Consider the following 23,250-nt stretch of genomic DNA (forward strand, 5'->3'; position numbering starts at 1 on the left):
AAGCTACGTCGTATAAAAGCGCTACAAACCATATCCACATCTGCCTGCTAGGACGCTCTGCTCAACTCCACATCCCACCTCGGACATTTACAACCGTGAGGATATGACAATGACCAGAGAAGCAGCCCTTTTCACCCAGAGCTGTTTGATCCAAAAAAATCCCCCAAATCTAATAACCGCTCAGCATGTGCTAGGCTGATGTCATCGCCACTCGCACATGGACCCAGGTGAAATACTGTATGCAGCTGGCGTAGTGGTGGAAAATGCAGACTCTCTGAAAAGCCCTGACTTCTACCTCTATTCATATGGAGAAAGCAGTACAGCATGTTTGGGAAGCATAACAAGGATTCCATTATTCCGCTCTTAAACATCCTTTTTTTTTCCGGAATGGTCGCACCATTTTGGTCTTAACAGGCAAAGTGGGGATATTTACAGTGTGTCATATTTGATGTTCTAACACGCTGTAAATAGTTAAAAACACACGTGCGTGAAGCCTCGGACACACACGCTCACAGACACATGCACACATTGAGACGCACACACAAACATTAACAAGCACGCACACTGACACACACCAAAACACGCACCCGCGCACACACACGTGCATGAAACACACACACAAACGGTAGCTTTTTTTGGGCCTGCTCCAGGCTCTCTAAACAAACAGGCGTTTTTGAAGCAAGGAAGCAGTGTTTTTTTAAACGAAGTGAGATGATGGTGGGCGTGCGAGGAGAAGTGAAAGAGAGGGGGAAGCTGCAGAGAAATGGAGGGGTGAGCTGAAGGTAAACAGTCATTAACCTCCACTCTATCACAGCGGGAGAGGAGGAGGAGGAGGAGGAAAATAGAAAGATGGAGGTACTATAGAGAGCTCATTAAAGACATGACTCGTTAAAATGTGTCAGAATACACTCCTTTCTCCTGCCTGGTTCCTCCACGGTGCCGCCTCGGCAACACACAACCGTCCTGATTACTGATGCGACTGTGGTAAGCTTGACTGGCCCACCAAACAAGCTTACTCAACGACAACACCCCCTATGACACACAGCGACGAGGCTACATATCGCACAGGAGCGCCCAGGTGACACCGAGTCTCCCGGCCACACAGCCCCAGCAGTGTGTGGTGTAACTGTGCTCTACTGTACCGACCTGTCACGGGTTCTAGATGATCCCGCGCCACACACACACACACACTAGGCCCAAGACTGGAGTGATCACCGCTCGCAACTGGTCGTTACTGTCAACCAGCCTGCCAATACCGTAGGGCGCAAACATGCCCAAAAGTCTCACCTGGGGAGAAGAGCGGGGTATTCCAGCGTGGAAGGCTTCAGCGGGGAAGTGAGCGTCTCTGGGCCAGCTCACGCTGGGACACGCCTGTGCATGCTCCCGGCGTTCGCACCGTCGCCCTCGGAGACGCGTAGGAACACGAGCGCACACACACACGCACGCTGTAGCGCCAAACACACATGATGCACACACGCTACAGTGAGAGGGAGTGAGGGAGGAGCGCTGCGGGAACACTTCTCCCTTTAATATATGACATCTTTTACAGAAACTCAATGAGAGTCTACTAAATGTGCCGACTCATGGGAGTAAGTGGGAAGTGGGGACTGTTCCCCCTTGGTGGTGTGGCTGCACAGTACACACCTTATCCACCTCCAGCACTACTCTGTTTTCCAGGAAACCATTCCTTATGGCAGAGTGGCATGTGGAACCCGGGGGGGAGGACCCAGTCTATGGGCTGTGAACAGGGAGGGCGCTGGCCCTGCTGGTCGCTCACCCTCCACTCCCTGGTGTCCGGCAGCAGAGCTGAACGCTGCAGAGGGAGAGAGACACAAGAGCAGCCCCACATGCGCTCTCTCTCTCTCTCTCTCTCTCTCTCTCTCTCTCTCTCTCTCTCTCTCTCTCTCTCTCTCTCTCTCTCTCTCTCTCTCTCTCTCTCTCTCTCTCTCTCTCAATCCCTCCTTTCTTTCCCTCTCTCGCTCTTTCCCACTTTTTCCTTTCCTTTTCCACTTTCTCTTTCATGCTCTCTCTCTCTCTTCCCCTCTCTGTCTCTCTTCCCCTCCCCCCTCTCTCTCTCTTGCTGCATGACTGGGACAGGGGTGGGGAGAGGGGGAGGGCTCAGAGACAGTACTGCACAGACTGTACTTTTCCAAGTGCCTGCCTACATGCCTGTGTTTGTGTGGGCGTGTGTGTATGGGGGGGTGTTTGTGGTGTGCGGTCTGTGTGTGTGTTTACTGTGCTATAATGGAAGTGTGTGTGAGTGTGTACATGCACACAAAAGGTGGTGTCTGTGTGCATGCGTGTAACAAAAGTAGGTTTCGCTGGATTTGGTGGCTTTTGGTGCCTGCCGTTTGCATGCAAGCCTTCGCGTTAAGGAAGGAGACTCCGGGGCGTGGCCGTGGCAACTCTGACATACCGTGCTCTGGAGGAGAGGGCCGTACCATCGAAGGGGACCTGGAGGGGTTCTGGGAGGCCTGCTGGCTGACGAGGCTGATCCATCACACATCAAGTTTCTATGCAGAACTAGGAACAGGGCAGGGAGTCAGGCGGAGGCTCTGATGGAGCAGGGCAGGGAGTCAGACGGAGGCTCTGATGGAGCAGGGCAGGGAGTCAGGCGGAGGCTCTGATGGAGCAGGGCAGGGAGTCAGGCGGAGGCTCTGATGGAGCAGGGCAGGGAGTCAGACGGAGGCTCTGATGGAGCAGGGCAGGGAGTCAGGCGGAGGCTCTGATGGAGCAGGGCAGGGAGTCAGGCGGAGGCTCTGATGGAGCAGGGCAGGGAGTCAGACGGAGGCTCTGATGGAGCAGGGCAGGGAGTCAGACGGAGGCTCTGATGGAGCAGGGCAGAAGGAGAGTACACAGGAGCCACCGGCAGCACGGGAGCGTCTGTGTTCATGTCTCTGTGTGCATGTTTGTGCAGCGCGAGTGCCTGTGTGTGTGTCCAGTGTACATCTCCATATCTGTGTGTGTGTGGGTCGATGAGAAGGTTGTTCGGCCAGCAAGTGAGAACAAGGCATGGCTAGATAAGGGTGGCAAGCGTTGGGGATCTAAGACTGCCAGCTTTGAAAGGGGGGGAGGGGGGCACAGCCTGGTTCTCCTGGCACAGATAAGACCACGAGGAGAGCGCTGACACACAGGTGACTGTTGTTTAGCTGTTGGCCTCTACTATCAGCCACATGCAGGGGCACAGATACACACACACATCCCCCCCCCACCCACACACACACACATCCCCCCCCACCCACACACACACACATCCCACACACAAAAGGATGGGTGTGGTTCTTGAGGAGCAGCTATTTCACAATAGTGGTGATAGTTACTGAGTTTAAATGAATTATACACGTTATGCTTTAGGGTTTGGTTGCCTAGTTCTGCTTCATAAAAACGCATTTGAGTGCCCCGGAGGGACTAGAGTGAGGCCTTGTCTGTGGCGATCCTGCTGTACAGCAGGTATAATGCAGGAACACACCTCAGTGATTCCCTTTCTGCCTCTGCTTCTGTTTCTAATGGATGCTCATATGGATGATTGGAGTGAAACTGCACGCATGTTTCTTTTGCATGTTGCACCTTACATAAGTACCTAAGTGCACGTACGTAAACACACACACAAAAAAAACACACGGACATGCACGCACACACACACACACACACACACACACACACACACAAGCTCGGAGGCCACACAGGAACTCCCTTTGAAACATACAAGGATGTAGATGGAAGATAACACGCATACATAAACAAGCCTGTCTGAACAGCAGTTCACTGAGTGCATGTGTCCTGACTGCGTCCAGAAGGCAGTACATCAAGTCTGGAAGAACCTTTGGGTTCAAACAGTCTGCTCAGTTTATAGTTTCATAACACATTGAACTTTGTACATGATGTTAGGCAGTAGAACATGCGTTGTACAGTAGTAGATGTATATATATTTCTAAAATGATATGAGAATTGGTGTAGTCTATATATGCCTTACCATTTCGGCTTGTCCCCTGGAAAACAATGATGGGGACATTTGCTACTGATTTGACATGAAGAGAGAGTGAGACCTGCACAGGACTGGAGAGTGGGTCCCCTCTCCAAATTGTCCCATGAAGAGTATTTGACACATTTCAAGACACTACATTTACATTTAGTCATTTAGCAGACGCTCTTATCCAGAGCGACTTACAGTAAGTACAGGGACATTCCCCCGAGGCAAGTAGGGTGAAGTGCCTTGCCCAAGGACACAACGTCAGTTGGCATGACCGGGAATCGAACTGGCAACCTTCGGATTACTAGCCCGATTCTCTCACCGCTCAGCCACCTGACTAGCTCCTTGGCTAACGTGAGAGACCTAACGAGACCAGACCCTTGTTTCTGTTCGGGGAGCTCGACTTGCACAGCAGACTGCTGCATGAGTCCAGCTACAGTATGTGTACGATATGGCGTCAGGTGGCTGAGCGGTTAGGGAGTCGGGCTAGTAATCTGAAGGTTACCGGTTCGATTCCCGGCTCTGCCAAATGACGTTGTGTCCTTGGGCAAGGCACTTCACCCTACTAGCCTTGGGGGGAATGTCCCTGTACTTACTGTAAGTCGCTCTGGATAAGAGTGTCTGCTAAATGACTACATGTAAATGTAGCCCTTTGACCTTTAGCCCAATCAGCTGGCTGCCATGGGCCGAGCACAGGCCTGCACGTCCAGACATTGACACACACACAGTCCAAAGGGTCCATCCAGAGAGTGTATTTGCAGTCTACAACGTGCCAAGTCAGAAGTGTGAATAACGATTGCACAACACCCGTCCGTTCCCTTTTTCTGACTGCTCCCAGCAGAATGCCGTGAGCCCTCCAGCCTCCAGCCTCCTCAAGGGGCTGTGAACATTACAGCACCCTTCATGACCTACATTTAGAGGACACTGACATGTTTGTCATAATGGAACTACATAAATCATGCTCTTGTACGGGAATAACTTTATTGAAAAAGGATCAAATACAAATGTTTTATTCTGATTGGAAAACAAGTGACAAAGTAAGGGAATTTGACTATGACAGGCCTGGGGAATGGTGTTGCCTGTTGGCTTGATGTGTTTTCTTTGTTTGCTGTGTGTGTGTGTGTGTGTGTGTGTGTGTGTTTGTGTGTGTGTGTGTGTGTGTGTGTGTGTGTGTGTGTGTGTGTGTGTGAGAGAGAGAGAGAGAGAGGTGTGTGTTTGTGTGTGTGCATGTCTTCTTATGTGTTGGTGTGTGTGTGTGTTTGTGTGTGTGTGTGTGTGTGAGAGAGAGAGGTGTGTGTTTGTGTGTGTGCATGTCTTCTTATGTGTTGGTGTGTGTGTGTGTTTGTGTGTGTGTGTGTGTGTATGTGAGAGAGAGGTGTGTGTGTGCGTGTGTGCATGTCTTCTTATGTGTTGGTGTGTGTGTGTGTGTGTGTGTGTGTGTGTGAGAGAGAGGTGTGTGTGTGTGTGTGTGTGTGTGTGTGTGTGTGTGAGAGAGAGGTGTGTGTGTGTTTGTGAGAGAGAGGTGTGTGTGTGTGTGTGTGTGTGTGTGTGTGTGTGTGTGTGAGAGAGAGGTGTGTGTGTGTGTGTGTGTGTGTGAGAGAGAGAGGTGTGTGTGTGTGTGTGCATGTCTTCTTATGTGTTGGTGTGTGTGTGTGTGTTTGAGAGCCCTGCAGACCGGCGTGTCAGCAGAGACCACGCTGCAGCAAGGTGAGATTTACGAGGTGTTAAGAATGCTAGCCTGTAACCCAGCCATGGGAGTCCAATCCTCTGGGCTGCCTGCACACAGACCCAACACCCCCCTCCCCCCATCCCCGCTGCCTCACACCCCCACCCCCTTACCCCCTTACCCCCTCAACCCCAAAGCGTGAGTACCGCATGTCTCAGACACCCTCACCCCCAGGCAACACACCTTCTAAAATATCTACCCCCCCCTCCCTCCCCACCAGTCTCTCATTCTCCTCCTTGTCCTGCTACAGCATGGAAAATACATCTCACCATCCTGGAGCCTTCTGGTCAAGTCAAGAAGCAGGATATCTGAGGGATCTCAGACAAATAGGGGTTGGATATGGGTAAGTGTCCACTGAACTTTCACAACATGGGTTTGACCAAGAAACACAGCAGCTTTGGCTGTCTCCATCGATCACACAGGCATTTGGCCTCATAGCAAAACCAATGTTGTCCCAACTTTTTGCCATGGCAACAGCAGCTGGACAGAACAGCAGGATGGAAGAGCATGCTTAAATTCATGGCGCACACACACACACACGCATGTGCACCGCCTCACACACAAACGCTGACACACACAAGTGCACACTCCTGCATCGATAATGACAGTTCAAGGCTTTGTTTACATCTTCTAAATCCCTCCACCCCCGCACCCATGTGCTGCTGACTCGAAACGATTTGGGCTGAAGTTCACACTATAAAAGTCATTCCAAGGTATTTCCCCTCAAACATCTGTCGGGACAAACTCGCTGTTCCGCTAGGAAGACATTATCTGTCTCTGCAGTCTACTAATGCTCCAGGACTTAGGCCAGGATTACACTGTAATTATGCCTGTCTCACTCTCACAGCAAGTCTGAGGAAGGCAGAGGAGGAGAGCAAAGCGAGAGAGAGGAGCATCATCAGATAGAACACAGTTCGAGACTTCATATATTTCTCTATTCCCAACTTCACTACCATCGAACTTGACAGTACAATATTCTCTCAGACTGAATCTAAATGAAATATTCTGTCAGCTTGCATCCAGTTGGCACCTTCCATTTTTGATCTATGAGTGAGAATAGAAGTAGGTGAGAAACTGAGCCATAGGTTCACGCTCTCACAGCATGGAATGCTGGGAATGTGACTCTTAGACTTCCTGAAGTGGACTGGCGAGGGAGTCGGCGTTGCTGCCGCTCACGTCCCGGCCCTGCTGCGTCTGTGTGTACAGTCTGCACATGTCTGCAAACGCACGGCTCAGGAAAAGAAAGATGGAGGGACGGGGGGGGGGGACGGGGGGGGGGGGGGGGGGGCGGGGGGGGGGGGGAGGAGGAGCTGACAGAGAGAGAGAGCATGTTTCCACAGCCAGTCGAGTGGAGTGTAGGACCCTATTTGGAAACACTTGGCAACCGATCAGTGGGAGTCGATGGATGGCCATAAGTTACTGTGCGTGTGTGTGTGTGTGTGTGTGTGTGTAAGGGCGAGCAAGGGAAAGGGAAAAAGAGAGAGACAAAATAAGATTGAGAGGACAGAGTGACAAAGTGACAGAGAGAAAGAGAGATATATGGAGGGAAATGGAAACGCAGAGGTGCAGCCTGTGTTGCGTCTCTTTAGTGTTGGTGTGCGCACGTGCGCCTGTGTGTTCACTTGTTACTTTGACTTGTTTGCACATACAGAATACGGTACACATTGCAAATGGAGAGAGGGAAAGAATGGTAGAGAAACTCACCAGTGTCCTGTTGTGTGTGTCTGTGGTTAATGGTTTCCCCAGGCCTATGTTCTGTAGGACTGTTGGTCTCCTCCCTACGACAAATAAACAGAGGATTGTTCAGAAGGGCAGGGGGGTGGGGGCAAGAGTGAGAAGGGGTGGGGGGGGGGGGTGCTGGGCGTGAACTGAGCATATGGAAAACAAACAAGCAGTACAAAGACCAATGGAGGCCAACGCCCCCTCCCCTCCTTCACAAAGACACTACAAATACACACACACAATTTTTGGGGGGGTTCTCTTGCCAACTTCCACTTCATGTCTATCCGGTGTTTCCAAGATAGATTTAGCAACTTTTCACCTTCCCTACCTATAAAAATCGAATCTAGCGACAAATCTAGTGATTTACTGCTACTTTGGGAATCTCCATTTGCGTTGTTGAGCAAAAAAAGTCCTTAAATAGCTAGCTAGTGATAGCTAGCTACTTTTACTGTGTGAGTTTGATAAATCTTACCTTCGTAATTGTCAATTTAGCTCGAAACATACAATTTGAACACCTTTTCCCTCTTGCTTAAAAGGCAGCAACATAGAATCCTATGTACATCGTTAATTGTCCTTTTGGAAAGATCACCCAAACCCCTCGTAAAAACGGCATTTGTGTGAGAGAACTAACGTAACTAACTGCTAGCACCAGAGATTTTCTTATTAGAAATGTCAACAATGTCAATGCTAACACCGGAGGTTGTTGACCTGGCTTTATGGAATACGCGTAAATAATATGTTGTAGGACATCACATCCGCCCCTGCATCTTGAACATCCTCCTAATCTCGACGTCTTCCTAATCTCGATTTTACAAGTGGGGAAACAGGATCTTCCGACTAGCAAATGAAGGCAGCATAATAGCAACTTCTGGTGAGTTATTTTTTTGTCAATACAGTGTCTATTTAGTCCTCTTACTCCACCTTTCTGTTTCCCCAAAGCCTCCTCTCACCATATCCGCTCCCATGGGGTTCGTGAGGAAAAATAATCTGTTGTCCTGGAGAAAACCATCATGTTTACAACAGAGAATACATTAAACATGTCTATCTATAGGTCTTTGTCACACTGACTCGCCATATAGAGTCCCCTTGCTGTGCATCGCCTCGCTGCTCTTCCATCTTCGTGTTTCGTGCTTTTCTAATGTCAGTGTGGCACTAGAGGCTGGTTATAATCTTGGGAGACATGTTAACCACCTGTGTGGCTCCTCTGTTGTATTTCTCCCTGTTGTTTACTCAAAGATAGGGAGCCTGTTAGCTGTTTTTCTATGCTAACATGCTCACATAGCTAGTACTGGAGCTGGCTCAATAACAATGGGTTCAGTATTAGACAGTCCTGCACGTTCAGAGGTGGGGAAGCATTAGCGAATAGCTAACTAATTGAAACTGTAGCTAGTTCTAGGCTCTGAATGCTTCTCTTTAATGTTTAATCTCATTATATAAACAGCTCTTGGGGAAAATAAAAGGCCTCCAGCTGTTTAACTTTAACCGTCTTATTTGCTTTAACTATTAATTAGGCTGTAACATTTAAGACAGGATTTTCTCTGGAGAAAACTGTAAAAATGAATAGAGCCATCTGAACTGGAAATTGTTCTGTGGCTCAAAGGGAGGAGGAAGCTGTTAATGCTGTTATAGTCCCCTCGGAAGGGAAGTGCCAGGAGGAGTGTGTGTGTGTGTGTGTGTGTGAGAGAGTGTATTTTTGAGTGAGTGTGAATGAGAGACAGAGAAAGAGAGATAGAAACACAGAGAGGGGGTTCCCCCTTCTACATTGAAAATGCTTGCGTTTGTGCTTGGTTATTTGTGTGGTTTGTGCGAGCACACTAGTCCAAAACGCTGATGTACCGTAAAAGCAAGAACGGGGAAAGCCTCCTCTAGTGTCGAGTAAGCACCGCTGTGACCGTCGCTTCTGCGGAGAAGAGGATGTGTGTGTGCGTTTCCTCATGCGTCTCTGTGTGTCGGCCTCTTGACATGCCTAATTTGTGTCTGATTAGACTGGGTCAGAGGTTGACTCAGTTTGCTCTAGTTTGCTCAGTAGACGTCTAGGCTTGCAGGCACAGTCAGAGGAATAGAGAGAGAGAGAGAGAGAGAGAGAGAGAGAGAGAGAGAGAGAGAGACAGAGGCGAGGGGGGTTTGTCGGACATGTGCTACCAAGACACTGCACTACTCTGGCTCACTGAAAATAGCTGTCCATGTGTCGGCGTGGTGCCTGCAGCTCTACAGCGAACATGAGGCTGAACAGACAGGCCTGGGTCAAATGCTCCAAAGCCTCTCGGACCTGGGAGGCTGGCTGTGACTAGACCACAGCAAGGCACATGGCAGCCACATGGGTGCACATTGAGGGCGGGGAGGAAAGGAAGGGAAGACAAACAAAAAAAAAGAGTAAAACTGGCATATTGAGTCAAGGTGACGAGAGTTGCAGTGCCGGACACTTTCGTACGAAGCGACAGCCTACAGTCACTCCTCCAAAACATGGCTGGTGCCTACTGGTCTATTCTTGCCCCCGGTTATGTAAATGGCTGCCTTTGTCAGGGTGGAATTCCACTGGCACATGGATAATTAGCAGAAAGAGGCTGTACCGCCCTCCGCAGTGTGCTATGAGGAGAGAAGGTGGGGTCCCTGGGTGCAGGACTGGAGGAAGAACTGAGGAAGATACCAAGTCATGTGTTCCCATTTGGACATTCAGAGACAAAGAGAGAGCAAGAGAAAGAGAGATGTTTGCATAAGAAAACATTAATCAGCCAGACAATCTCATTGAACTTCAATGGAATTGTCTGGGTCATAAGAATTGATCAGGATTTTAACCTATCACAGCCTGCAAATGGCAGTGTAGTCTGTGTATTCACTTCTGTTTCTAAGAAGCAATTAGCCATGGAGCTGCAGCCTGGCTGTACTCAGATAGGAATCCTCTGGCTGTGGTTCTAATGGATTAGCGGAACAGTTACCTGGCTCTAAGTATTTCCCGGCAAATGGAACGAGACGTAATGCATCCTGTGCTCATTACTGTTGCTTTGACCTGCAGAACCTTGTCAGGACGATGCAGAATTCCTGACGCCTGCTAAATAGGCAAACACACAGGCACACTGCACTTCTGAACTCTAGGAACACTGTGTGCCGCAAGCTTATGATTTGATGAATGTTTTGGACAATGCCGTGGTTGTGCGCTGCATGTGAGAACATAATACATCTGTGGTGGTTATGGAATGTTTACACGTGTATCGTTTGTATGAGTGGGTGCCGGCTTTTCTTTGTTTCCATGTGTACGGGTGTGCACTGCGTTTGTGTGATTGTGACAGCGTCAGGCTGAGTGTGCGCTGACACCCGCGGGTTCCCGGGTCAAGTTGAACTGCACTATTTTTGTTCCCGAAGACATATCATATACAATCCTGGTGCACTGATACATGTAGCTGTTGGGAGACTCTCAGATAGGGTCACACACACAGTTAGGGCACAAGCGCCCACAACAAACCCTTGCAGAAGTCACATGTCCTGCCCACACCTCTGATCATGGAGGACGTCATCTTGTCTCAATCGCCTGTTAAATGGACGGGAGCTCCCCTGATGACCTCTAAAGATATAAACATCCACTTATTCAATTCCAAGAACCCCAACAATCACATCTAAGTTTACGTTACCTTATAAAACTTTCTTTTGGCAAGTATAGTGAATTACCTTCAACAACATTTGTCATGGTACCATCAAGGCTAACACTAGCAGAGGCCAGCTATGAGAATGTAAAGTACACGCAACGAGAGCCAATGAGCTGAGAACCAATGAGAACTCCGGTAGCATGACATAATGTCACAGGAACAACATGTACTGTACAGCGTAAGGAGGGCAAGTTTGTATAAACAACATACTTGAAGGTTGCTTGTGCGGTAGGAAGATGGTGTGTCTTCAAAAGAATAACAAAAAAGAACATTGCTTTGTTCTATAGTGAGAAATCCTACTTTGGAAAAGCTTGTGTCCCAGAGGAGGTAATAAGCCAGTGGGTGCACAGTGAACAACAACTGGCTGTTTAATGCTTGGTTAATGCTGTCTTTTATTTTGCTTATCAAACAGTTCTTACAGAAAATTAAGCAGGGTCATTGTTAATTTTCGAAAGAAGGATTCCATTTTTACCCGTCCATTTAAAAATGACATAGCCCTACAGAAAGTATATAATCTATTGTGTGAAAAGTACTGACACTGAAGTCACTTGACAGAGGGTCAAGAAGAAGAAAGATTCTTTGTAGCTTGAATCTGGGAACTAAAAATATCACTGGAAATGTTTTCACCTGACTCTGCAATAATTTGCCTGCAAATTCCTTACTTGAAAAAGTGAAATCAAGCCATAAAAATGAGCCATAAAAAGTCCTGATAGCAGGCGTGTGTGTGTGTGTGTGCATGTTACGTAAGAATGTGAACTCCAAGGTCTTAAGATATAAACACAGCTGTTCACAGAGTGCAACCATGGAGCACAACATCACTGTCCTCTCTCCCGGCTCATGACTCCTCCCCCTTGACACAACGTCAAGGGGGGGGGGGGGGTAAGATACCACCATGCAGCCCAGGATCCCCCCGATTGGTCTAGTTTCTGGTGTCAGTCCAGAGACAGCCAATCGGGAGCAGCATGAGAGGCCGTCAGCCATCATGGCGCCTCCACCTCCAGTTCCAGAGGGAAGATACAGAATGCTCCATTTAACACACAGTCCACTCCATTCAAACTGATCTGACCTCTAGCTGGTGGAGATGTTTAAAGAGACACCAAACACAAGCCAAGCTCCTTGATAGAAAAAAAATAAAAATACCAGGGCAAAACGCATACGTCTTAATTTTTGGTCACGCTCCTTGATATTACACAAGCTGAGAATTCGGGAATCGAATCCCGAGAACGAGTAAAGACAGCCACGCCCTTTCAGTGCCGCCTTGCTTCCCAGCAACACTAGCACCGCGCTCATAACAATCAATCACGAGTGTAACCGGAGACTCAGCCAAACAGGGCCCTTTCATCGTCTCCGAAAGTGCTTCGCTTGGCCAGGCTGCCTCGGAAGGGACTCCGTGATTAAGAGACGTAGACAGCTCGGTGGTAAGGCTGCGTTTCCTCTCCTCACACCGCTACTGAAGGAGGATGGGAAGGTGTTGTGTCAAAAAGCACACCCCTGCCAAGATGATCTCACCACAGCAACACCCTGATGGCGCGGCCCGGGCTGACTGAACACCGAGGGGAGAGAGACCTGCAGGTTTATATCAGGAGCTACACGTGAAAACACCCCAGGTTCGTGTCAGACAGCATGGTGCCTCCGCCCCCACAACACACACACACACACACACACACACACACACCTCCCGGTAAAGCAGGCCCTGCAGTACAATGTTAAGGCCATGGCTTTGATCTCATAGAGACAGGGCTGGAAGAGATTTCCCTGGCCTGTCACGGGGCAGTGACGGATGGTGGGTGGTGGAGGGGTCAGGTGCCGCTTCTCTGTGTTGCCTCCAGACAGATGCCCGTCCAGAGGGCCCTGGGGCTGGCAGCGATGCGAGGCTACACGTGGCCAGGCATGAAGACGTACTCAAGGGGAGGAGGGAGGGTGGAGCACATCTACTGTACGGCATCGCTCAGGTAGAGTCCTTGCATCAGCATCGCTAAATGATTGCGTTGGGCCAAGTTCATTCCACCGGGAAGGGGGACCTTGCACTTCTGACGATGTTAAGAAGTTGAAACGAAGGTAGAGTCGGTAGTGAGCAGTAACCATTAATCATGGGCCCGATGCATGTGTTATTGTGGGTCCCTGGGCTAGGAAGAAAAGGTACAGAGATCTCATACAGTTTTATCACATATTCACTTTGAAGCGCTGCAAACTCTTTATCTCGCAGCATCCTGACATAAAACCAGCAGGGGTTGCAGGAGAGGGTGTTGCATCATGGGAGCTCAACAGATCTGCTCGCCTGTCGAGAGCATCGCCGTCACATCCTCCGACATTTGCTTTGGGGAGTTACCATGACAACCGGGCTGTCCAGGTGTGATACCCGCTGTTTTCATGATGCTAAAACCTGGCGGCGCTAACTTACAAAAACAAACAAAAAAACCACGACATTCCACCTCTGGGAGAAAGGAAAGGGGGGGGAGGAAATGAAAAACACCACAGCAAATATATTCAGCTGGAGGCTGAAGAAGAGATGGGTTTGAATGAGAAACATTTTCATTCCTCCATCCCATAAACCCATAAACCATTATCATAAACAGAAGCCCGAGGCTGGAGGCTTGGCCAGTGTGGGCTGTAGTGGGATGGAGGGGAGAACAGCACTGTTTGGAGCATTGTTCATAGACACTGGCAGCTTCTGTACATTGATACCACAGAGCTCCAGTCACAGGGGGGGCATCTGTTGTGAGCGCTGGACCGAGCGGGTCAGAGACCAGCCTTGCCGGGGCATGAAGAGGGCAGGCAAGGTGAGTCTGCAGGGCAGTGCCCTCTGCCCCCATCCGCTAGGCCTGGGATCCAGCACACACACACACACACACAAAAGCACAAACACTCAGAAATCAAAGCTGTTCCATTATTCCATCTGTTACTAAAGGCACATGGATGTGATTCTGAATTGTTTGGGTTTATGCAAATCTATCCATTGCCGTATTTGAATGGCATCATTTTAACAAGCGTACTCGTACTGTAGATGGTTCAATTCACGGAATGTCTTTTGTGTGGAGAACCTCGCTCGCATTTTTTCCGCGGCTCAACATCACGTAACGACTTTCACTAATACCTGCAAACACATACGCATAACCTATTACGCTGAATAGACTGCATCCCATCTGTGGTCTGGAGTAACAAAACGAACATGTTCATGGTGTCATCCCAAGGGCAGCAGTTCCCTGCCAATGAAGCACTTGATTCATTTCAGCCTGAGGAACGCTGTGCATCACTCTGAGGAGAGAAGAGCGACAGCATAGAGGGAGAGAGAGAGATACAGAGATACAGAGAGAGAGAGAGAGAGAGAGAGAGAGAGGGAGAGAGAGAGAGAGAGAGAGAGAGAGAGAGAGAGAGAGAGAGAGACAAGGCCATGTTGATGAGAGGAGCCCAGCTGGATAGTTGGCAGAGAAAGGGGGGTGGGGATCTGTGGAGAGGACAAAGCAGTGAAGCTTGTCAAAGATTAAATGTATTGCCGGTCGAGCAGCGAACAGCACTTTGCCCTACTGGCCTCAGTTCATTTGCATGGAGGGTCTTGTGGAAAAGAAAGAGAGGGAGGGAAAGAGGGATGAAGGAGCGGATAGAAAGAACCAGGGAGTGGCAACAGGGCTGTTGTGGGTCAATGCAGAAACTGTGAGCTGGACAGAGAGAGAGGAAATAGAATATGTATTCTAAGTTCTAAGTTATACACCACAGGTTTTAGACGCAGTGTGCCTCCAAAGATAAGATAAGATCAAATGTTGTCGTCTTCAAAGGAAAATTTGTCTTGGATGCTGCAGTTTATCCCAGTAAAAAAACATCAACACCAATCAATATACAATGCAGTTATATCCAGCAATAACATGGGTGGAGAGCCCGAAGACATATCTATCGGATGTAAACTTAAATGAACGGAATGCGTGGATGAGATGAGCTAGCCGGCTGCTGTGGGTCGGACACGGACGTCTGGACGCATGCGCCGCCTGGCGTGGCACACTGACGCGTCTATCTAGCAGGGAGAAGCCCAACAGGTGCCGTGCAACAGCCGGTCCGCTGACTCACCACAGAGAAGTGGCTTGAGAGGGAGCTGGCTTCAGGGCCAGAACACGATCATCGCCCAGGGCCTTCCCACAGGGCCTTCCTCCAGTCATTCATCTGCGCTTAGCGGAGGTGACACGCGTTATTCAGGGATTACTTCTGGCAGGACAGGGAGGGTATCAAAGGGGCCCGTATGAAACGGGGGGTTGAAAGTCGAGGTGAAGAAAAGCAGGAGAATCAAAGCAGGGAGGAGGACTAAGGGACGGGAGCCCCAAGCCAACACTGTTCCATAATGAAAGCAGACAGCTGCTGCATTGTGGGGCCTTGTACTTTAGAACAAGCTGTGCTTCACGGGAGCTGGGGGTCCCCTGAGTTCAGTCAGTCCTGCAGCCCCAAAAAGCTGAAGGGAACTCACAGTCAAACCTCAGAGCTTTGATTCTGTGGTTACATGATGTGGAGAAAAGAAAAGTTAGACAGTCAAAGCTGCATCAGATGAAAGAAGCTAAATTCAGAGAAAGCATAAAATCAACAAAAAAAAATTAAACAAACTGTGTGAAAGTGTGTGCATCCGGACTTATGTGTCGGCTTTGGGAACCGAGTCGTTGATATGACAAATGTCTGACTAACTCAATGAGAGTCAACAGATTCATCAGATTTGAATGGGTTTGAAGATGATGAATAACAGTAAACACAACAGTATACAGTAGTGTAAACAACTACTGTATACACACCTGCACGCACTAGCCACCAAACAATGTCTTCTCAAAGTGATTTGGATATCCTCACTATTTATTATATGCAGTATTGATTGTCCTCATTAAAGTTACAATGACTCAATAATCACACCAGTCCTGGCACTGGGAACACAGCATGGTCCTGATGGACCAGTCAATGCTACACACTCACAGTGTTATCACTGCATAGTTACGCATGGATGGTGGTAAAATATTAAAAATACATCTCCGTCTCTATTCCCCTCTCCCTGCTCAGGTCTGCTTGTGTCCCTATCTGGGTTACAACAGCGAGGGCACCTCACAAAGTGGACACACAAGCTCTTTCACACAAACACAAAAATCTTTTCAAATATTGTTTTTCTTCAGTTTGGCATTTGGAGGCTTATCTGAGTGGAGCTTCTAGGGTGAGTGTGCCAGGAATGTGGCCTGTAGGGTGAGGTGTGACTCACCCCAGAGTAGTGGAGCTGGACCTGACTCTCACAGACAGGCTGAAGCGGACAGGCACACACACACACGCACTCACTCACACAGTCTCTTTCTCGCTCATCACAGGGAGAGGAGAAAACTAACGCCACCAGCTCTTGGCTAATCTTCGTGACCCCACCCCGAGAAATAAAACAGCTCAATGACGGATAAATGAGATTAATGACAAACAAAATGAGAGGGTAGAGAAGAAAAAGAATAGAGAAAAAGAAAGGGAGAGAGAAGGAGGACGAGGGGGGGGTGGTGGTTGCTGATGTGGGTGTGGAGTCTGTTATCCTACAGACGCAGACCTCGTACCCTGCTCACTTCTGGCTAAATCATGCAACCGTTGCCAAGATATATTTCCTGGCTGTGTTATATTAAGGCTGAATTCCCATTTTTGCTTGATGATTAATGCTCCCATTAAACTGACATGTACTAATAGTGTACTTTCCTGTCAGAACCATAAGGATATTGGACATAGATACACCCTTGTTTGCGCTAGCTCAACTCCAATTCTGCTGCTAACCAACTGTGTGTGGGACTGTATGTGTGTGCCTGCATCAGCAAACACGCTTGCCAACCCATCCACGCACTCGTCCATAGGCGCGTGAGCGTGAGGTACAAGCAGCACTTGTACGTCAGTGTGTAACGTACACTATGTACTGTACTTTCCATGACATGGTACAGCCTGTCATACAATGCCAGACCCTACGGTATAGTGATGGTCTCTCTCTCCAGCCAGTTAGCTCCCTGACTCAGACCCTAACCCGCACCAGTGGATGCTGCCTGTTTGTCTATGTGCTCCGATGTTTAAACACATTGTCCTTGTGGAGAAGCGACACCAGTGGATCTATACCATGAACAGAGAGGGCTTTATCGAGTGAAGTCACAAGCCGGTCTTTGTCCTTCAAGTCCCTAGCTGGCCCTCTGTTAGCCCCTTTAGCATGTGTGAAGAGGGGAGGGCATGGGACAGAGGGGTGGAGGGGTGGAAAAGGAGGAGGAGGGTGCCAGAGTCTGAGTGTGGGTGCTGTAGCAAGCCGGGCCGTGACACAGGAACGTCACTGCCCCCTCAGCAACCAACAGTGAGGACCGAGCCAGCTGCCTCACATCTCAAGGATGGGTGAGGTCATGGCTAATGTTCCATCGACGGCTAGAAACATGCTAGCTTAACAGCGACACCTTTCGACAAAGGTTCAACTAAAAGTTAGGGCCTCAAAAATCAACACTCCAGTGGGACAGAGGTCACCAATGATTCCATTCACCCTCCGTTCCCAAGGCAACGAAGATGGAAAGAACACAGACAAGGATTTAGTCTCTGCTGACTTAGCTAATACAACTTTTTGTCCTCCATGTTTTAAGAATATCTCTGCCTTCAGGCCTTGTACTTAAGACTTGTACCTATAAAACCTGTAATCCTACCTGGAGGCATAACTGAACATATCGGAACTTCCCCTGTTCCACAACCAGTTACTTGCACCCTACTTCTCAGCAAATGGCTCAGTTATGAGCAGGAGAAAAAGGGCTGCAGAAGCCAAACCAACCTGTCCTCGTGTGAACCTGCCCTTCAGCCATTTTGGGGCTAAAAATAGACTGTGCTCCACTGGCAAACAAGGGGTCGATGCTGTTCCATAGTAAACGTCTGGCGATGAATTACTGAGCCCTCACACTGAACGGGGTGCTTAATCAACTTAAAGGGGTGTTATCAATTTCACAGGGTTGTGTTTTGACAGCCTTTGTCAGCCTTTGTTTGGGGAACGGGTGCATTTACAGTCATTTCTTTGCCCGGTGCCTCTCTCCTTATTCCCTGTTTTCTTTGCCAAGTTGACGCAGGATTTATATACATGTGACCAAATATAGAAGTGAATGTACTTCACACTACACACACTACACACACTTCACACACTACACACACTACACACACTACACACACTTCACACACTACACACACTACACACACTACACACACTACACACACTACACACTGCATGAGCTTCATATTCCTAACAGAAGAGAGGAAGGTTGTGTGAAAAATCAGCTGAACAATGATTTAGTAGCCAAATTCCTCAGATGATCTGGGCTAAACTCATCACAGAGTCAAGCCAACTTCTCCTCCCTCCCGCCCCATCTACCTCCTCCCATCTCTTCTCTTCCTCCCAGGATAACCACAACAGCAGTCAAGTAGGGCTGGCAGAGGAACAGACACGCGACCGACAGGCAGCGTAATGTCAACATTGGCATGCTGCTCTGCCAAACCCCGCTGCCAGAATCGCGTTCTGATTGCGCACATGTGCTGCCACGGCTTCCTGCCGTCTGCAGCCGGGTCTGGAGAGGAGGGACGCTACGAAGAAGAAGGGATGCCCAGGAACCAGAATAGTAAACAAGTGACGTTGGGGGATAAGTGAGTGAGGCGCACCATGTGGTGGTAATGGACCCCGTGTTGGAGTCAGAGTCTGGGCTTCCAGTGGTGACCACAGCCCGACATCCTGGTGATGGAGAGGAGGCGTACCACGACTAACTAGATATGTGGATGGAGGGGGTGGGGGTGGGGGTGCGCGGAGAGAGGGGGAGGGAATATTAGGAAGGGAAGAGGGGTGGGGGTGTAGGAGATGAAAAAAATTGACATTTGAAAGGAGTGGAGATATTGGAGAGTGGAAGGAGGGTAGGAGAGGGGAGGGGGGTAGGTGAGGGGAGGGGGGAGGGGGGTAGGAGAGGGGAGGGGGAAGGGGGTAGGAGAGGGGAGGGGAGGGGGGAGGGGGGTAGGAGAGGGGAGGGGGGTAGGAGTGTGGAGGAGGGAGTGGGGTAGGAGAGAGAAGAGAGGGGGGATGAGGGCACAGGGAGAGTGCCTGACAGCCTTTTACAGCTTGAATATGTGGAGCTAATGCATCCTGGGACAGGTGTTGTTACATTGCCATATTTGGCACATAGCCAACACGGCCATTGCAAACACAGCAAAGAGCACGCTCTTCACTGGCCCCAGGGGCCTTCTACAGTCAACACAAGAACCAAAATGGTCGCCCACCCTCATCATAAAAACCCCTGGACCTCAGGCTTGTCATAGTAGAAGTGACACCATAGACACATAAGTTATTGATGATTTAACACACAAGCTTCTGTTCTTTCACCAGATCATGTGTCTCCAACAACAGAACAATCAGGGAATCCCACATTCAAGAGGCTCTCCTCTGGGAGTAATTGCAAGCCATCTTTTGTCCCTTTTTAAAATGGAGAAGGGTCATGTATATGTGAGCTGCAATGAAATCTGGGAAGTGGTTACACTTTCCATGAACTCAGTTAACGCAAGTATGCCATGGTGATATAAGTTCATAACCGACTACTGTAAAACGGAATGAAAGCCATCACTCAGGTGTGACCGATGTGCTAAAGGATGTATGACACATTTATGTCAACTGACTGAAGGTCGATGTTTGGTTGCCCATGTTTCTAAAATCAGTAGCTTGCATGAGAACTCGTTTGAGACCATTTTATTACCATTTTATTATTACGAGAGATGAAAACATACATAAGTCACAAATGCTAACTGTGTAGGACAAGTATTTTTGACAGTGCCAAGTGCAGATGAACTTGAAAGCCCAGACTGTTAACAGTCAACTGAAACCCGAGAATGTTTACAGGACTAGTCCAGACATAGATGATTGATTCAGACCTGTAATTAGATATCTAAGTTCAGAGACACAATAGAGAGATATTATAAGATAAGTTCAGTAAACTAACCACTGCCGTAGCTGATCCTATCACGTCTTTACGAGTGTCAGATGACAAACAGATAAGGGAAAGCTGTGTGTTCTCTCCACCTCTCCCTGGTCTCCCTGGTCTCTCCCCCTGTTCTCTCCCCCTGTTCTCTCTCCCTGTTCTCTCTCCCTGTTCTCTCTCCCTGTTCTCTCCCCCTGTTCTCTCTCCCTGTTCTCTCCCCCTGTTCTCTCTCCCTGTTCTCTCTCCCTGTTCTCTCTCCCTGTTCTCTCCCCCTGTTCTCTCTCCCTGTTCTCTCTCCCTGTTCTCTCCCCCTGTTCTCTCTCCCTGTTCTCTCTCCCTGTTCTCTCCCCCTGTTCTCTCCCCCTGTTCTCTCTCCCTGTTCTCTCTCCCTGTTCTCTCCCCCTGTTCTCTCCCCCTGTTCTCTCTCCCTGTTCTCTCTCCCTGTTCTCTCTCCCTGTTCTCTCCCCCTGTTCTCTCCCCCTGTTCTCTCCCCCTGTTCTCTCTGTTTCGAACGGGACTCAGCAATCCCCTCAGAAGTGATCTGCAGGGTCCTAAAGTCTTCCTCTGTACAGGCTTCATTTAGGATCCATCTTTCCCCAAATGTTGAATTTAAAACAAGTTGTTTTGTATTAGAAGTTATTTCAGTTGCCTTTCTGGTTATTTGATTATTTTTTAATGGAAGGGAAAAACATGTTTTTTGTTTCCTACCATTTGTAGGATCATAAAGGAAAAACGGTGACATTGCACAGTAAGGTCTGGGTTACAAGTCTGTTTGTGGTATAGAAAAAAACACACCAAACAAGCACTTACACAGAACCATATAACCAACTGCCACGGAGGTTCTGGCACTTGCTGTGGTTAATAATGTCTGGGTAACAACGTCTCATTAGGACCTAGTTCAGCTTCACTTCCGGACAACCCTTCATGGAGAACATCCGGCCTACAGATGTCCGCCTGAAGACGGGCCAGCAGGCTGGGATTCCAGGCCAGGGGTAAACAATGAACACAAGCCCAATGGAGACGTTCACCAAGGAGGGATGAAGGGATGGAGGAGTGCAGGAATGGAGGGAGGGGGCTACGCAGCAGCCGAACTCAGTAAATCATAACTTTAATGTGCAGCAGGCCTGCCCTCTGAACATCACACACACTGCTGGTAGCCTGCAGGCTGCACAGGGTAACACTGGGCCTGCACACACACACACACATTCACACACACACAAGCACACAAACACACGCAAATACGCACACACGCAACACATACGCACGTATGAACACACACATGATCAGAAACACCCAGGTTCACATTCACAAGCAGTCCTGTGTACACAGAAAAACACGGGGACACACAGCTCTATGATGAATCAATTAAGGCTTTGTGAACTATGCTCTGAACCACAGCTCACCCTGACAGTAACGTAAGAAGAGCTATTAAAGCAGCAGCTCTAGAATACCCACTCTCTCCTCACACGACAGCAGGCAGAGAGAGAGAGAGAGAGAGAGAGAGAGAGAGAGAGAGAGAGAGCGAGAGAAAGAGAGCGAGAGAGAGAGAGAGAGCGAGAGAGAGAGAGGCGGGAAAGAAAGGGAAAGAGGGGTCAAATAAAGGTAGAGTATAAAAGGAGTAGTACACGGGCCAGGGGGAAGAGGAGGAGGACAAGTGCGATCCTTCTCCAGACAAAAGCAGAACGACACAGAACAACATCTGTATCAAAAATCTTTTCCGCTCAGATTGGTCTGGACTCTCTCCCCCCCCCCACCCCCCCGCCTGCACAGAGACGCGAGCAGGAACAAGCCCGGGGGCAGAGAGGTGGAGCGGAGAGGAAACGTGTCTTATTAGGGAAAGCCTCGAAACATTCACACACACACGCATTCATTTTATCACCCCCCTCCCCCTGCAGAATGCGCACACACACACCCGTTCCACATTAGTAAAAAGGGGGAACACACATGGATGACATCATCCACACACACATAAATAGAAAAGACAGTAGAAAGAGTGACTCAGGAGGTGTGTGTGGGTCAGAGGGCAGAGAGAAGTGAACCCCCAGTTTTCATCATATAATCGATCCGCTAGGAGAAAATGCCAATAAACACGATGCAGGAGGTGAGAAAGGGGAGAAGGGGAGAAACGTCAGAGGTGGCTCTCTGAGTAAAGCGCGTACCACATTGGCTTGGGTCTTACTGCCGGGGCCTGGGTTGGAATCTGGCCCCTGGGCTCTTTGCTGCGTGTCATACCCTCTCTCTCTCCCCTGGCGTTCTCGTCTACCTCAAACTGTGCTATCGAATAAAGCTTGAAAATGTCAACAACAACAACAAATTATAATAAAAAGAGAGAAAGGATAAAGGAGCATTGACACGGATCTTGGGCTTGAGATACATGATGGTAAAGAGAGGAGAGATGACACCGAGGGCCACGGTGAGACAGGTTGTTTGAGGGAGCAACAGTGCCTTGGTCAGCCCCTACACACACACACACACTGTTCAGGTTGACATGTGGGGTGACAGCCGCAGAGGAGAGGGGCCCAGGGTGCTCAGGCAGGCTGTGGTTGATTTAGGATTCTTGAACGTGAGCCAAGATTCCTGAGGGGAACACAGTGAGACAGACAGCAGGACTGAAAGCCCTACTGAGACTACAGTGGAGGAAGAGGAGGGCCGCTGGATGTGATATAGTACAGTACCGTGCATATATCTCACACTGTGCACAGGAGTGCCTGCAGGCAGTTTGCGTACTGCATGTCCGTGTCTATGCACATGTGAGGAGTGTGCATCTGTGTGTGTTTGTGTGTGTGTTTTTACTTTAACTTTTGTGTGTGTGTGTGTGTGTGTGAGCTACATGGCATGCCTGAAGAAAAGGAGGGTGGGGTGGTTTATTGTTGGATAGCGAGGGAGTTTGAGAATGTGAGAATTCTACTCCGGACACTGAGAGGAGATATATATATATATATATATATATATATATATATATATATAGAGAGAGAGAGAGAGAGAGAGAGAGAGAGAGAGAGAGAGAGAGAGAGAGAGAGACAGATGGTGGATGCGGTGTAAACGTAGTTGTGTGTTTGGCGTGTGCATGCCTCTGTGCACATGTGTGTGTGCATGTGTGTGCATGTGTGTGCATGACCATACATGTGTGATAGCATACGTGCTCGAGTGGTGAAAGAAGAGAGAGTGTGGGGCAGACGGGGGGGGGGGAGAGAAGAAAACGAGATCATAAAATGGGATTACAGTGCAGTTAAAAGTGCCTGGGAG

The 23,250-nt window shown here is 49.0% G+C and overlaps 1 long non-coding RNA gene across 1 annotated transcript in view; it reads right to left on the reverse strand.

Moving 5' to 3' along the window:
• Positions 1 to 7,406: 7,406 nt before the first annotated feature.
• The window catches only part of LOC136950881 (uncharacterized), a 37,210-nt gene continuing 21,366 nt past the window's right edge, over positions 7,407 to 23,250 (reverse strand). The window contains exon 3 of the long non-coding RNA XR_010877516.1: positions 7,407 to 7,474. This is a non-coding gene — a long non-coding RNA (uncharacterized lncRNA). The remainder of the gene's footprint in view (positions 7,475 to 23,250) is intronic.

Source organism: Osmerus mordax, chromosome 10 (assembly GCF_038355195.1).
Source record: "Osmerus mordax isolate fOsmMor3 chromosome 10, fOsmMor3.pri, whole genome shotgun sequence".
Taxonomy (NCBI): Eukaryota; Metazoa; Chordata; class Actinopteri; order Osmeriformes; family Osmeridae; genus Osmerus; species Osmerus mordax.